General features: G+C 40.3%; 1 protein-coding gene across 1 annotated transcript in view; it reads right to left on the bottom strand.

The window, feature by feature from the left end:
- The window catches only part of LOC136875668 (uncharacterized), a 524739-nt gene that overhangs the window by 67836 nt on the left and 438750 nt on the right, over positions 1–18153 (bottom strand). The window lies entirely within an intron of this gene.

Here is an 18153-nt window from a genome sequence, read left to right as displayed (position 1 = left end):
CAGGCCCACTCACAAAGAATGAGGGAAATTTGGGCTCTAAAGAAGGCCAAGTTCAGTGTCAAATGCAACAAGACTTAACGCGGTCCTTGATGGCCCCAGCGAATAATAATAATAATAATAATAATAATAATAATAATAATAATAATAATAATAATAATAATAATAATAATAATAATAATTATATTATTATATTATATTATATTATATTATATTATATTTATTATATTATTATTATTATTATTATTATTATTATTATTATTCGCCGTTACTGAATCCTTGTACTTTTCAGCTTTGTGGTAATGCGGTCAGTTTAATAACACGTCACATTGACAACCTCCTAGCCGTAAACCAAGTCGTCATCCTAACCTCAAAGCAAGCCATTTCAATCGCAACATAGCCTTTTGCATTATTAGTAGCTAAGTACAAACGACGTCCTCACAAGGAAGGCCGTAGTCTCTCAGGTCGAGCCTTTGAAGTGGTTTCATTACCTTGCACGTGAACGCATTTGTTTTGAGAGCATACTACCCAGGTAACTCCAGCTTAATAGAGTATTGAAGCTTCTAGCATTTTAAAGAACCTCTTTTTTTTCCTTTTTTGAAAAGGTTAACTGCTTTTTATTCAAGCCTTTAGAAGCGGGGAGATCGTAGTACTATCCATTGACCAAACGCTCAAAATAACGCATCAAATGTAGCCATTATACATTCCAGTAGATATCCATAAACACAAACAAGGTATCAATACTGTATTTCATGGAGTATATTTAGCCATGTACGCGTCCATCCCTACTTACTACATACGAAGCATGAAGAACCACCAGAAAGTCATAAATGGCAATAATAATAATAATAATAATAATAATAATAATAATAATAATAATAATAATAATAATAATAATCATCATCATCGTCATCACCATCATCATCATCGTCGTCGTCATCGTCAGGACAGAAAAGGGCCAGGAGTGGAAAGGAAGCGGCCGTGGTTTCAATTGAGGCACAGTCTCAGCATCTGCCCGGTGCGAAAATGGGAAACCACTGCCGACAGTGGGGTTCGAACTCACTATCTCCCGAGTGAAAGCACACAGCTGTGCGCCCCTTTTCCTTCCCTTCATCACTAAATAACCTCGTGTCCTCTTCCCGAGGTGCAGCAGCTCTTTCCAGGCACACACCCAATGGAGGTGAGCTGCATGTAGACCTACTATTTTAGGCACACACACCTCTCCGGCCATTCTCAAATTTCTGGCAGTACAGGGAAACAAACTCAAGTCACAGGGGACGGCAGCTATTTGCGTTAACTGTTACGCTACGGAGGAGGACTTTCCCTCACTTAATAATCATTTAACAACTACGTCTTCAAGTGTTAAAAAGCAGCCACGTGACAGGAATTCGGCTCATACGGCATTCTTGAACATGCTTGTAGATCTAATGGCACGATTATTTAATCTTAAGACCTATTAGATGCTGATCAAATGTGGCATGATTTAATAATAATAATAATAATAATAATAATAATAATAATAATAATAATAATAATAATAATATCTTTGTTCCTGCAACTATTTTTACGGTTTTTTAAGTACCGAAATTTTGTCCCATAACAGGAGTTCTACTTGCCAGTATATCTGTTGACACGTAATTGGCGTATCTGAGCACTTTTTTTTTTTTTTGCAAGTTGCTTTACGTCGCACCGACAAAGATAGGTCTTATGGCGACGATGGGACAGGAGAGGGCTAAAAGTGGGAAGGAAACGGCCGGGGCCTTAATTAAGGTACAGCCCCAGCATTTGCCTGGTGTGAAAATGGGAAACCACGGAAGACCATTTTCAGGGCTGCCGACAGGGGGGTTCGAACCTAATATCTCCCGAATACTGGTTACTAGCCGCACTTAAGCGACTGCAGCTATCGAGCTCGGTATATCTGAGCACTTTAAAGCACTTCAAAGTACGGCTGGACTGATCCGGCATCGAACCCGTCAACTTGGGGTTAGGCAGGGGGTGCTAAACAGGAGATTTGATCTTGTACCTTTGAACATGTGTGACTATTACTCGCGCAAATTTTAGTGATATTTGGTGTTACGGGGGTGAGGAGTAAGGAGGGAGCTCTCCCGGTTCCGGTAATAGTGCCAACTGAATGGAAATGAAATCTGAATTGAATCGATAATATAATCGACTGATAGGAATTGTCTAAACCTGTATTACCTTAAGCCAACAACTGTGTCACACACACACACACATTATATACAACATTTCTCGATGCGAATCTTGTTCCTAGCATGAATTCTATAGTTTGGCTTTGCTGAGTAAATAGCAACAGTACCAGTACATAAAGTGTACGCCAGATGTCTCACAGCGATGCATAACCGATTCATAGTTTGTGTGTTTCAAAGGTTGCCAATACGAATCTCGAAGATAACCGAGTTCTACCGATTCAACACTAGGGAGCCCATATGTCACTAAAAGTTGTACGAGTAATACCTATTGCGTACAAGTACGACTGAAGGTTAAGAAACGATGAGCAAAACTGTTATCGTTAAACGAATACTGTAAAGATATCCCCAAACAGTCCATGGTGCCTTTGGAGGAATAGAACGTAAAGGCTTACACTATTCATATTGCGGTGGAATTAATGAAAGACAAACGCCATCAAATCTCTATTTATTTCGTCGCTAACTTATGAGACAAAGGTGAAATTATTACAATTACGCCTTGATTTGAACGCTATATCGTTGTGACACTATGGTTCTAACACGCTCTGCCAAAAGTCATCTCTAATACCGACATGTAAGAAATATGCCAGACGTATTCAGCACACGACGAATCCGGCGAATGTGCGGGCCAAGGAAGAAATGGAATATGTCAGCCATCCAATAATATTGTCGGGCATTTCGTGTCGCGCGTACACACGTTAGTATAGCCGAAGGTAAGGGACATTAATAGGTTTCTATAACTCAAAGATGTAACGGTGGCTGGTGGACGTATCTGAAACGTAAACTAGGCGCCAGGGGGACGGGAATCTAACGGCAACCCGTGCCACAACATCGGGTGCTGGATCGATGTGAAGATGCGTAACGCAGGACTCGTCCTGTCACCTCAGTACCATCACGCACACTTACCACAATCACGGTGCTGCAGATGAAAAACAATATCAAGTCCTACATTAAATTTCTACATACTGAATGTAACGTTCTAGGCACCTCTGTAACGTCATACGTCCGCGGTCTGCAGACTGAATTAGTAAAAACAATGTGTACCATGAACATATGCTCTAAAACTGCAGATATCATGAAATCATATGTGTGGAGTAAGGTTACTAAATAACACACTTGAATTATTAAGCGAGTTTTTGTGATGTGGCTGTACGATCCAACTATTCCCGACAGAACAACATTGTTTGACCTCACGTTAAATGGTGTGATAGAGTCATTAAGACCACTGGCATCGACGAGTTCGTCTCTTCTAGACGCAGAGGTTACAACCTCTCATCACAGTGACCATACTCAGATATTCAGAACAGCACAAGTGCATACAGCTACAGTATGTCGATGTCACAGTTCTCACGGTATCAAAGTCGACAACCTGCTGATACAGGTATCTATTCTTTGAACATGCATATTTAATAGTCCATACACACACACGGCAAGCAAACACACTTCCGCCATGTAACAGTAACAAAACGTTTTACTGAAGTTCAGCCCATATCTCGTAACGATTCCCAAATTACAAGCAATGGATTTGGTTCTTCTTTTCCTCTTTCCTTTCAAGAAATGGGTCCTCCCATTTCCAAGACCAACATTGTTTGTCCAACTTTCAACTTTAACGGTTCCATGTTCAGTAGGATGGTAAATGAAGGGTTGTCTTGGTAGACGATCAGAATGCATTCTTTTAACATGGCTGTACTACCGTATTTACGCGAATAATCCCCGCACCCTAACTTTAGGTAGGCTTATTTTGAAAAAAAGAAATGCCAACTTTGACGCAAAAACTGCATCTCAATTTCGTGCCTCAATTTTTTTTTTAATATTCGGGTATTATTCGCGTAAATACGGTATTTACTTCGACAGGATATTATATTTTCAGCCATACGTTATTTAACTCCTAGTATCTTTAAAAGTCTCACTTCTACAGCTTCTTTTCGTTATGTTCCTAATTTTCTTTAAACCCACGTTTCTTAGCTGACAAAGTAGGGGGGTTCCCATACTACGAAAAACGTAAAATTACGCAATTTCCTCAATTGTGACGACAGCTGAATGGCTAAAGGGTCCAGAAATGTTTCAAATTGTCAAACTAAAAACAAGTTTCGAAAGTGACTTCCGGCCTAAATGTAGTTCCGGAAAACAGCCTAAAATACCTTGTTTATTACTAAGTTTTCTTTCTGATTCAAATCCTAGCTAAATTAACTTATTTACATATTTATTTCTGTAATGTGTTCCTTGGTTCAATACCCTCAGGAGATTTTGATAGTTTTGAAAAATGTCCACGCCGAATGTAGTTGTAGGGGCTTGAATGAAACTCTACATTGACTCACATTAGCGCTCGTGGTGGTATAAAAAGGCAAACTGCTAATCTAATCGACCGGATAACGATGATTAAAAAAGGATCGTAATTTTTAGGAATAAATAACGAATATATTCTCATACTTTATCATACTTACCTAAAATATGTTGCTCATATTCCTAGGATGTTTTCAACATTGAGTGACCGTGGATTTTTAATAATAATAATAATAATAATAATAATAATAATAATAATAATAATAATAATAATAATAATAATAATAATAATAATAATAATACTATTTGTTTTACGTCCCACTAACTACTCTTACGGTTTTCGGAGACGCCGAGGTGCCGGAATTTAGTCCCGCAGGAGTTCTTTTACGTGCCAGTAAATCTACCGACACGAGGCTCACGTATTTGAGCCCCTTCAAATACCGCCGGACTGAGCTAGGATCGAACTTGCCAAGTTGGGGTCAGAGGGCCAGCGCTTCAACCGTCTGAGCCACTCAGCCCGGCCCGTGGATTTTTAAACTATTGTGATGCCGTAGGTTTATGTCTTTCCTCACTGATGGGTTTTAAGAAAACGAGAAAGGTAAAGAACAAAAGTTGTTGAAATGAGGCTTTTAACCGTCTCCAGCCCAAATTATTTCGAGTGATGGGAAGGGGTATTTTGGACTTCACACTGTTTTATGCCCTTTCTGATGTCAATGCTATGTGGAGGGATGTATACATTTCTGCGGTGCTTGTGTGTGTGTGTGTGTGTGTGTGTGTGTGTGTGTGTGTATGATGAATAGTGTATTGGGACAATCACCAACAACCAGTCACCTACTCAGAGAAATTAACCAGACGTGATTAAAATCTCCGAACCGGTCGGGAATCAAAAGCACTATCCTCTGAACCAAGGCCCTGACGCCAACCATTCAGCCAAGAGACCTGAATTAGACATTCCGACCTAATAACTGTTCCGCTCAAAATTTCTCAAATTAAAATTGAACTGTCTATGTCAATAATAATAATAATGTTATTTGATTTACGTCCCACTAACTACTTTTAAGGTCTTCGGAGACGACGAGGTGCCGGAATTTAGTCCCGCAGGAGTTCTTTTACGTGCCAGTAAATCTAATAACACGAGGCTGTCGTATTTGAGCACTTTCAAATACCACCGGACTGAGCCAGGATCGAACCTGCCAAGTTTGGGTTAGAAGGCCAGCGCCTTAACCGTCTGAGCCACTCAGCTCGGCTCTGTCTATATCAAAAGAGCCGACGGTCGTAGTCGTGTTGAAACACCGGATCCCGAAGTTAAGCAACATTGGGCGTGGTCAAGATTTGGATAGGTTGCCACGCGCTGTTGGTGGGGGTAAGGGAATGGAGGAGCGGAAAGGAACTGGCCACCCTGCCGTACGTAAACTCCGGCACAGGCACATCTCTGCGGAGGTTCGGGCCTGCCTTCGGGCAAAATACACCCTTACCTTACATCAAAAGAAACCAGAAAAAAAATCATTTTGATTCAATGAAAATAGATCCCAAACCGTTCAAAATATTTCATTCATGCAGGTGATCGGAAACAACGTGAACCGGGTATATGAGCGTTAGAAGGTTGGTCATACTGATAAAAAATTGAATAAATAATTCGATATCTCACACTGTTGGTTTCAGCCAGTGTCACCGTAGAGTGATTGGGGCGATCCTGTGAGCTCGGAGGTCTAGGTTCAAAACCCTCCCCTGGCGAAGTTTTATTCTTTGACTGGTGCTCTCAAGCCGGTCGTAAGCCACGTGCAGGTTTAGCAACGCCGCAACGCAAAGCCCATTTGAATTCACCAACGAAGCTATCTGATTGGCTATCTTCAGCAGGTGATAAATTGAAACGATGCGAAATATCGAATTAGTTTTTCAAATTATTTATCTGTATGACCAACGCTCTAATGATCATATACCCAGTTCACGTTGTTTCCGATCACTCTGTGCATCTAAGATGAGTTCAGAAATAGAGGGACATGGGCTTGGCAATTTCACTATATTTGGGAAAGACCATTTCAACTCCCTGTAGGTTTCATACCCTTCAATTTGGTGTCTCTTCAGAAAGATGAAGAAGAGACAACAAATATCTCTCAGAATGAATGCTTGCTAAGGAATGTCGGCTTCCCGACAGGATCGTAAAACCATTTCACACTCTAGCTCTACACACGAGCTGCCTTCCTCGTATTCATGGAAATGGGATTTGATGTTCTCTACGTCTATCGGTTTCTGCTTCAGTTGAGCTGCATTTAAGAGCATCCCACCGGGCTCTAGATGTGAATAAAAGACATGCAATGCTGGCAGTAGATGGAAATAACTCATCACATTCTCTCTACCACAGTCTACTGTCTGACAACGAATCAGTTTCGAGGTAATTCTCTGAGTAAATCAGGATTGCGCTGGAATCAGCTTGCAAAAGTGTAAACCACACTGACAAGCTGAGAAGGCTAGACACATTTGGGATTATAACCTAAGACCAATTGCTAGTCATTCAAGTGCAATATTCTGCGTCCGAGAGGCCAATAGCACAGGGAATCACACATTCTATAATAATAATAATAATAATAATAATAATAATAATAATAATAATAATAATAATGGAGTGTAGTCTCCGGAAAGGCCTGGTGCAGGTCTTCTCGAGTTGACGCCTAATAGGCGACCTGCACGTCTGTGAGAATGGGGCCCTACTGGTGGTGAATGTTAATGCCGAAGACATCCAACCCCCGAACCATAGGAATTAACCAATGAAGGTTAAAATCCCAGACTCAGGCGGTAATCGAACCCGGGACCCTTCGGAGCAAAGGCCAGCACGCTAACCAGTTAACCATGGAGCCGGTAATAATAATAATAATAATAATAATAATAATAATAATAATAATAATAATAATAATAATAATCCAGCCCATTGGCTGAATAGTCAGCATTGAGGCCTTTGGTTGAGAGGGTCCCGGGTTCAATTCCCGTCCTGGTCGGGGATTTTAATCGCGTCTGGTTGATTCCTGTGACTCGTGGCCTGGGCGTTTGCCCCAACACTCTCTTCATATTCCTCTCTCTCTATGTGTGTGTCAATAGCAACAGCGTGTTGGCATCTGAATATCAAGATCGCGGGTTCAAACCTGACAGTAGTAGCTGGTGTTTGAAGGGGGAGGAGAAAGATATCCATTCGACACTCCATATCGTACGATATCGAGATATAAAAGAAATCTTTGGTGACGCACACAGTGTTTAATTCAGCAATAGTTCACATAATATTTGCTATCTAGAAAAGTAAGAAGGAAAGTCAAATTGTCACACACGCAACCTCAATGGCGTTAAAACGAAGTACTTTCATTTGATAGCTGAGCTCAATGAGTACCGGTACCATTATTATTATTATTATTATTATTATTATTATTATTATTATTATTATTATTATTATTTAAAATCCACAGCCTGTTTGCAGTCGTTCGACCGGGGTCAGGAATCGAATGAATGAAGCCCCATCTAGGGGCTATCGAAGCCTGTCGCACTCTTCTGGGACAATGATAAATGCCTGATAGATGAAATGAAATGAAATTATATTGGAGTGTGTAGCTGGAATGAAGGATAGAGAAAACCGGTGTACCCGGAGAAAATCCTGTCCCGCCTCTCCGTTTTGTTGAGCACAAAATAATCTCACATGGAGTGACCGACATTTGAACTACGGAACCCAGCGGCGAGAAGCTGGTGCGCTGCCGCCTGGGCCACGGAGGTTCTATTATTATTATTATTATTATTATTATTATTATTATTATTATTATTATTATTATTATTATTATTATCATCATCATCATCTGACCACGGTTAAATTCACCATATGCGTGCAAACTTCCTGAGATAAATACGGAGCAGACTCTTGCACGAAAGAATCAAACATTTTATACCTCGTTCTGTACAACGTGCTACAGATACTTACAGCTGATCGCTTCCGTTTCGGAGAAGTTGATTTTTAGTACAAATACCCGATGTGATAGCAACCCCTCTCTCCTCTATCTGTGTAGCGGGACGGTCTATTCTCACTAGAGGTGAATACTGCAGGTTTCTATCAGAAGCAAATGAGCCTCCTTACGACTCGCTAGATGGGGGTTAGAAGCATTTTACCTGACGAGGGGAGGGGTATTTGTTGACGTTACGACGTCACTCACAGGAGAGCATTAATAAACTTTGGCGTTACATGTTGCTCGTTATTGAAAAGAGTGGGGGCATTATACATGGCCTTCAAATTAACAAGTTGCCGGCCGCGACCGTTTATTTACACCCGTAGCTGTAGTGCCATTACTTCCGGAACTCTCTGTACCCGAGGCCACTTGCGATGTGGAAGGAGGTGTGCTCGCTAACTATAAGGTCTCTGCAGCTGGCAACGTTTTAATTTGAAAACCACCGGGCGAGTTGGCCATGCAGTTAGGGGCGCGCAACTGTGAGCTTGCATCCGGGAGATAGTGGATTCGAACCTCACTGTCGGCAGCCCTGAAGATGGTTTTCCGTGGTTTCCCATTTTCACACAAGGCAAATGGTGGGGCTGTACCTTAATTAAGGCCACGGCCACTTCCTTCCCAGTCCTCGTCCGTTCCTAACCCATCGCCACCGTAAGACCTGTGTCGGTGCGACGTATAATAAATAAATAAATAAATAAATAAATAAATAAATAAATAAATAAATTTGAAAACTCTGCATTAAGAACGACTAAGAACGAGCCGGTAGATATGCATGAGTCGAAGAAATGGTTTCTTTTTTGCGTCACAATTTACGCAACAATTACCTGACAGTAGGAATGATCTTTTGGGAGGATTAGGGCAGTAAGTGAAAGTGTTACACCGTTCATGCTGGCGAGGGTACAAGAAAGTAATTATGAGGAGTATTGGTGCTTTGTGCACAATACAAGGATAGTATTTATAAAAAGATACATATTTTGTAAATAAAATGGTACTGCACAGTAATGAAATGGCAGTATTTACTACGTTTTCCTTATTTCCATTTCTCAGTTTCCCCCATTGGAATACAGTACATCGCCCCACTACAAACATAAAGCAGGAAGGTTGCCGGCACACAGGGTAATCGGGCTTAAAATCTACTTCTCTGAAGCATCTATTACTTTAGGAAACCCAACTTACAGTGCTTTATGCATCTGAAACAGCTGTACTAGGGTCATTTATAACCATTTGTTGTTGTATTTCTCTAATAAAACATAATTGCCGACCAATATAAACACTCTGGCAATGAATTTGCATAGTTCTATTATGTTAAGAAAGTAATAACCTGCGTTTAGAGCAATTTGTTGCAAATATCATTTAAACTCATTCTATAGAATAGGAAGTGAATCATTCTCTTGGAAAAATGTAAATAAACTTCTGTGTATTAATAAAATAGCCAAGTAGTACCAATGGTGTTTTCTTTTCAGTTGTGTTTGAAGTCTGCGATCTTTTTTTTTTTTTTTTTTTTGCCAATCACTTTTTGTCAGGAAGTTGATCTGTATTCATGAAGCCAGCATTTTGAAATTTATAGTGTACGTTGAACATCTATATTAGCACACTGAGCTAGCAATGCGTGACACTTTCAATTAAAATAAATTTTCAAAATTTATTGATCAAGCAATTTTGGGAAAATATTTATATCAAGGTATGTAATTAGGAAGGAAGGAAGGAAGGAAGGAAGGAAGAAAGGAAGGAAGGAAGGAAGGAAGTAAGGAAGGAAGGCTTTTGCTATGTACCCGTTCGTTGGCGTCTTCTACACAGATGTTTTAAGAAAGGCACAAGGTTCAATAAAAGCATGTATAAAGCGGAACAAAATCTTAACTTTGCAAAACTTCCAAAAAGTAGGAAAACAATTTCTTGGTGTTCTTCGACAAATAATAATTTCAACTAACATTGTGATTAGGTAAGTGGCTTCGATACTGATTTTCCATCGGGACGGTCGAGGTTCGATTCGCTATGTATTCCAGGTTGTAATTTTCATCTGAAAGATCACATTGCGTCTTAAAACTTCTACTCGAGTTAAAAATAAACGAGGGAGGCTCCAGTGTCCCAGAAGCAACTGGGCCAACCTGAAAGATTTTAGCTTTAAAAATCCATTAAAATACCAAATTACAATTAATATGGAAATTCAAAATTCGTAAAAATATATTCACCACGTGATTTTTCTACTGTAGTGTGTCTATTCCCCTTTAATCACTATAGGCATTACGAGACGACGAAGGGAGCATGGTAACTGAGTGACACTGTCATTGGTTTCTAATGAAGGTGATTGTGATTTGAATCTCAGCCAATACATGTGTGATATTTGAAATGCACACCCACGCGTTTCGAATTATACCTAAACGGCTATCATAATATCAAGTCCGGTAAAATTTGCTTCCGTTTAGAAGTGTTGTTCTCGTGCTAGTAAAACTGTCATACATCTATTTGCATTTAAACACTCTTGTATGCCATTTGATGGTGTCAGGATCCATTTACGATAAATTGAGCACCTGAGGTGAGTACCTAATCAACAAGGTTATGAAGATGAAACTAGTTTAACCATAATTATTTTGTAAGAATGGGAACATTACACTCTAATAACAGAAGAAGATTCCGGGGCGGTGTTGTGATTTTTCAAGTGATTTTGACGTTGTAATGGAACTTTAAAAGTTTTGTACCAGCTGTGATATGTGCGGGGATATAGTCACGGCCCCAGTACGCGGTCCGTTAACTCCTCACAAGTCACGGTCTCCTGAGTCCCAGGGTCATTTCCTTTTAGGAACGCTCATTAGAGGCACAAGCTTTATCAGTATTGGCAATTTTGAGCTCTAACAGCAATGGGAATTAAGGTCTCGGAAGCAGAAAGCGGAAACACTTTGACGGCCTTGTCCAGAAGTAGCCACTCAAGATTATCGGCAGAACTCGTGCTCGCGCAAGCAGTTCACATGTAACGAGGCTGTGTGGATATCCTCTTTAACTTGTGTAGTAGAAAATCATGGGAACAAAATATTTCACATCAGCTTCAAACAGGGACTTTGCGTTGGCGTCTTGGAAACCCAAAGGGAAAATATTTTGTAGTCTTATCCGTCGCTAACGGCTTAAGTTGCTGAAGACTTATTTGTATCAATACATTTCTTTAGTTGCAGATGATACTAGCTACATTCTCTAAGGATTTCAACATTGTTAATATTAATCGTTCTCCGAAGAGATTGGTGTTCTTTCTGGTTTCAGTAAATAAACCGGCCGGTACAGGTATTCATGATGATGATGATGATGATGATGATGCTTGTTGTTTAAAGAGGCCTAACATCGAGGTCATCGGCCCATAATGGTACGAAATGAGACGAAATGGAATGACAAATTAAAAGCCCAAAATTCTCCAATGACCAGAATTCAAAACGTGAGGACGAAGAATGAATGGATGGATATGAATTTAAAACAATCAGTGGATGCCACCCGCAATACCTTACATTCATAGAAACTGACGGAAAACCAATAGGATTACTGACCTAGGGACTGCTGCTAGAGCATAATACTGAATCGAGGATGCTTGCCGTCTAATGGGGGTCCAAAATCCAAGTTATCGGCCCCTCATAACGGTACTTATCGTTAGGAAAGTAGAACCATGGTATTTGTCATGTTGCGGTACTAATCAAAAGTAGCAGAGACTCGCGGTATTCCACACATTATGGTACTACTCACAGGTTATGAAATTCGACATATACTACAGACCTATGGTTTTTCTCACACTGCGGCGCCATTTACAGGCAACGCAACCCTATGGTGTTCATCACATAAGAGTACTAACCACAGAGACCTTCCGCTATCCCGTGGTGTTCCTCATATAGTGGGTACTAATCATAGGCAAGGCAGAACCATGGTAGCTATCATCCCATGGTCCTGCTCATACGGTGGTACTAATCACAGGTACTGTAAAAGCCGACCGCACGGTGCTCCTGTGTGCTACTAATCACAAACCTATTTCGTACCTAATATAGTGGTACTATGCGCAAGTAAAAGCGATCCTTGGTGTTCTCCGCGTGGTGGTACTGATCACAAGTAGTTTCATAGTTCTAATACAATCATCCCTTGGTCGCCCCTTTTAGTCGCCTCTCACGACAGGCAGGGGATACCGTGGGTGTATTATTCGTCTGCCTCCCCCACCCACAGGGGTAGTGTGTTTGGTCCGCGAGAGGTATTTTATTTCCCTCAAGTCCGCCGGCAAACCGGTTAGTAACCCCCTATCCGCCACCTGGGACGCGCCACGTGGGAGTATCACCTCTGGCGTAGCAGGTTCGTGGCAAGTATTCAAACTCTTTCAGTAAACTTACCCAAAATCCTTAAGTAGTACTGGTCAGTGCGTTGAGACGAGCGCAAACATCCAGTGCCCGAGTGAGAGAAAACAACCAAATGTACCTAAAATCGCCATCCTGGCTATGAATCATAACCAGGACCTTTTGAACTGAAGTTGAGAGTTCTACCATTCAGCCATGGAGCAGGATCTTCAGTGATTCATATATAAAATAAATGATATCTGAAGAAATCTTACTAAAAGCGTCTGGTTGTTGCAATTGTAAACTATCAGTTCGGGACAACACGGCTAACACTGACGTATTCTTACTGTACGCGAATATTGTTCAAGAAGCTGGTTTCTAAAATCGGTAAGTATTTCAATATTAAGTCCCCTTTTGAGTGGGATAATACCGAGAATCACCGAACGAGTTTTGATGCAGTTTTCATGTTTGACTGAACATTCAACGACGAAATTTTAGGTGTATAAATCAAAATCCTACGAGAAAAGGATGACGAGCAGTAGCTATTTTAGTTAAATAAGTAAAGAAAGTGGCTATCCAAGCACTTTCTTAGGCTACGCTGCCTAAATCGTCGACAATAGTGCGCAAGTATAAGTGGAAACATTGCTGAACTTAAAAAGTTCTAACATCCGGGACGGTATATACCTGTTTGTAAAAGGGAGTTCTCAAGAAGTGCGCCGGTCTCTCAACGCTGGGTTCCGTGGTTAAAATCCCGGTCACTCCATGTGAGATTTGTGCTGGCCAAAGCGGAGATGGGACAGTTTTTCTCCGGGTAATCTGGTTTTCCCTGTCATCTTTCATTCCAGTGACATTCTCCAATATAATTTTATTTCACCTGTCAGTCATCAATTATTGCCCCAGAGGAGTGCGACAGGCTTCGGCATCCGGAACAGTTTCTATCCTCGCCACTAAGTGGGGGCTTCATTAATTCCATTCCTGACCCGGTTGAAACTGGAAACAGGTTGTGGATGTTCACTTTCAATTTGAGTTTAATTATGTAATCCTTATAGAATTAAATTGCTCATTCACTGTAATAACCTTATAGATTTAAAAAATCCCTTGAGGTAGGCCTGTATCATTTGCGTGAATGCGTTGTGTGTTATTGTCTTTTTAGTAAAAAACGCAGAGGTAAAGGAGAAAGGAGCGAGCCAACAGGCAGGTGGCCAGAAAGATCTTGGAAAAAACACCATAGTGAGCTACGAACATGCATCAGAAGGAAAACAACTGAAGTCGTCTACAGGGAAATCTTAAAAGGCCTATCGTATCATACGCTAAACCGCTCCCGTACGAAGCCGGAGTGGGCCACTAGAATATTTTTTAAATGATAAAATAGGCTTAAATACCCCCTTGTATCTGCTTCCTGTTAGAGAAAAATATAAAAAATTTAAGCTGATGACAAGTTTAGTCTTTAAATGTATGGGAACAAATCGAGATGCCAAAATTGGAAATACGAATTAAACAAGGCTGCCCTCTTTCTCCTTATTTCTTAGATATGTTCATCAAAGAAGCCATCACAGTAATCGAGGAGAAAACAGCTGGGATTAAAATTAATGGCAAACAAGTACATTCATAAGATTCACTGATGATACTGGAAGAGGCAAAGGTGTGCAGGGAATGCTCAACTTGTTAGCTGGAATTTCAGGCAAATGTAACATTAAATTAATCAAATAAAAGTAATTAAAACCACAGTATTATGTAAATGCAGGGAAACAGACATAAAAATTGGTTGCGATAAAATAAAAATCTGGAGACCCTGGAATGAACTACATTTCTAACAGGGTCTCTCTATCTTGATTCTGGATGCCTATTTCTCCTTATTTCTTCGATGTGTTAATCGAAGAAGCTATCACAGTCATCGAGGAGAAAACAGCTGGGATTAAAATTAATGGTAAACAAGTACTTTACATTTCACTGATGATACTGGAATAAAGAAGCAACGGTATGCAGGGAATGCAACTCAAGTTGTCTACAGGGAAATCTTAGAAGGCGTATTGCCATAAATGCTAAGCCGCTCACGTACGAAAACGATCCTGGTTGCAGGTTCGAAACACGTCAGCACATTATTAGTATTACACGACCTAACATACCCAAAATTATATATTAAGTGAAACAATTTTGTTACCTTGGAAACCTAATCAAGAGTGACAACCAGAGTACCAGAAGTCACGATAAGGATACAGTGGCAAAGTCTTCGAAGATAAAAAGCATCTGCTGCCAACAAACACATAGATATTCAGACTCAGAAGACCTTTGCGAAAACCTTTTAAAGGAGCGTGATTTTGTACGATCGTGAACGATGAACATTAGAGGAAAAGGAAAAGAAAGGGTTAGATACAGTTGAAATGTGGATCTGAAGGAGAATGCGAAGAATAGGTTGGACTGAAATGAAGAGCAATACCGAAGTTCTTAGAGAGAGAGGAGGAAAGGGAAGTCTCTAGTAACTGAATTAAACTTTATTAGTCACCTTCTGTAGCATAAGTTCTTTGCATCACTGAAGGAAGAATTTTTGGAAAGATAGGAAGAGGACGACCCAAAGTGTCTTATTTCGACAGCCTGTTCCAGAGGATGAAAGACATACGCTAAGTTTAAAAGGCTGAATCAAGGCAGACATCTATGGTTGCGGTGACAACGCTTAGCTTTTAGAATGTTCATCTATTATACAGTATGTTTGATATCAAAATGTATCAAATTACGCGTTGTGTTATTGCAGCAACATAATCAGCTTCACTTCTTTGTTGTGATATTCTCGTTTTCTATGCATATCTGTCTGTGTATGTGTGTGGTTCTACCCCCTCTTACCTGGAGTTCCTGGATCATCCGAGGATTTTAATCCTGGTCTTAAGACAGGTAAGCTCACTCAATATCGTGAGTCCAACGCAGGAGCTGTCTGAAAGTGAGAAGCCATAAACCTCGTCTAAACTGCCACGCAATACGGTTTAAGAACATTGCCACACCGAGAAAGTGACACACCCACCATCTGCAATCCATCTGATAGGACAGCCTCGCCTTGGAAAGAGTAGGTTCTTAATGCACTAAGGAATCAGGGTTTCTTGTGGTTTCCTATTTGTTGTGTGATTAATGAAATGCATCCGGAGTTTTGAGGAAGGCACCATTGCACCATTACATCATTCTTATTCGCTTGAATAATACAATGAGAAAGCAGAGGAATATTTAAGTGATGTTTGGGGATAGGATTCATCCGCGCCACAGCGCAAGAGCTTTAAGGTAGTGAGCTACCTCCTTTGTCCTGATATTTCCCCCATTTTTTGGCATCAGCTCTCCTAAAACACAATGTCCAGAGCTTACGTCTCTGGGCATCTGTGTAGTAAGGTGTAATTCTCATGTCTTTGTTGATTAAGAACTCTCACGATGTCAGGGGTCTACGCTGTTTCCTTGTTTTTGAGAGGATGACTTCAACTCTCCGTGTCATATGGTCTTCAAATATTACAATATGTCTTAGCATTTTCATCACTTTGACATGGAGTTTCTACCATAGATAACGTCTGTTCTAACAAGTGCCTTGTCAACTAACTCGCTGAGCAACACAGATTTAAACATTTTCAAGTACATTCTCTGAAAGAGCCTGTTATAGGTATTGGCTTTTTTCATGAATGCCTGTGTCTTAACGACTTGTATGGATGAAAATGTGACGTCTAACCCGTATCCTCCTGATTCCCAAAACCACAACACTAGAGAACCCCACCCCCTACATGATGGAGCTAGCAACTGGTGCGGCTCCTCGGCCGAATGGTCAGCGTAGTGGCCTTTGGTTTGGGAGAGGGGGGGGGGGGGTCGATTCCTGCACGGGTCAGAGATTTTAATTTCATCTGGTTAATTTCTCTGGCTCGGGGACTGGGTGTTTGTGCGCGTCTTAAATTGTAAGTTCAATTCAATTCATAATTAATTAATAATAAGATTATCACTACCAGTTGGCCAAATGGTATATAACCAAAGGTTAAATTTTAAAAAATAAAAACCTAGCAACTGTGGGATTAAAATGTAGGGACTATATCTCTTAGCCTCCGTGGCTCAGGCTGCAGCGCACGGCCTCTTACTGCTGGGTTCTGTGGTTCAAATCACGGTCACTCCACGTGAGACTTGTGCTGGAAGAAGCGCAGGCAGGACAGGTTTTCCTCCGGGTACTCCGGTTTTTCCTGTCATCATTCATTCCGGCAACACACTCCAATATTTCATTTCATCTGCTAGTCATTAATCACTGCCCCAGAGGAGTGCAACAGGCTTCGGCAGCCGGCACAATTCATATCCTAGCCGCTAGATGGGAGCATCATTCATTCATTCATTCAGTGATATTATTATTATTATTATTATTATTATTATTATTATTATTATTATTATTATTATTATTATTATTATTATTATTATTATGCAGTAACAGACTCTGATGAAAAGGAGTGAAAAGTTCGGCGTATGGTCCTGCGATGAGATATGCTATGCGTAGACATTTGGGGTACTTTCATTGACAGCCCCTGTATGTATGCAACACTTCCTCCACAATCGCACAGCGAGTTAGACGATACCTGTTACTCGCTATTTTCTAACCCATGACTGTTTGAAAGAGGACATATCCCTGTCATTTCCAGGAGATATCACAGTGCAATAATTATGTCGTGTGAAGGAACGTCTTTAGATCAGCTCACGACTGCTGATAGAGAGGCAATGGGCACGGTCAAGAAAACCAGGTAATACAGTGAGGGATGTCGTCACGCTGACCACGTGAAAATCCAACATCTTCAGATCACTTGGCAGAAAGTTCATCTAACCTCACCTCACCTCACCTCATACTCGACCCCGTATAGAAACGGGACAGGTGTTGGACAAACATTATTATTATTATTATTATTATTATTATTATTATTATTATTATTATTATTATTATTGTGATTAGGGAATCGAGGATAGCGGCTCCCTTTTCATAGAAGACAATAATTAATTTTGCACAGGATTGGAAAGGAAAGTTTTCATCTACTGGAAGAATAGAAAGATCAAGACATCTTGATTAACAGCAGTAATCAAAGACATGGAGGGACGGGAGTAAGGGAAACTGACATCAATGACCGATCACATCTCCGAAAGATAATGACTCAAACGAGGTTAGAGGAAAATAACTCCCTGTATATTCAGAAAATGAATGGATCAATTAATAATAATAATAATAATAATAATAATAATAATAATAATAATAATAATAATAATAATAATAATACAACTTTTTGAGAAACTATGCGAACACCTACAGTGGGTTGACTTTAATCTAAGATGCCTCATACCATTTCCAGAAAATATAACACGGTGACTATACTGTGGAACAGAAAATAAATAGCACTGATAAATTTCACTGAA

Source organism: Anabrus simplex, chromosome 6 (assembly GCF_040414725.1).
Source record: "Anabrus simplex isolate iqAnaSimp1 chromosome 6, ASM4041472v1, whole genome shotgun sequence".
NCBI lineage: Eukaryota > Metazoa > Arthropoda > Insecta > Orthoptera > Tettigoniidae > Anabrus > Anabrus simplex.
This window is presented reverse-complemented; position numbering and strand designations above follow the sequence as displayed.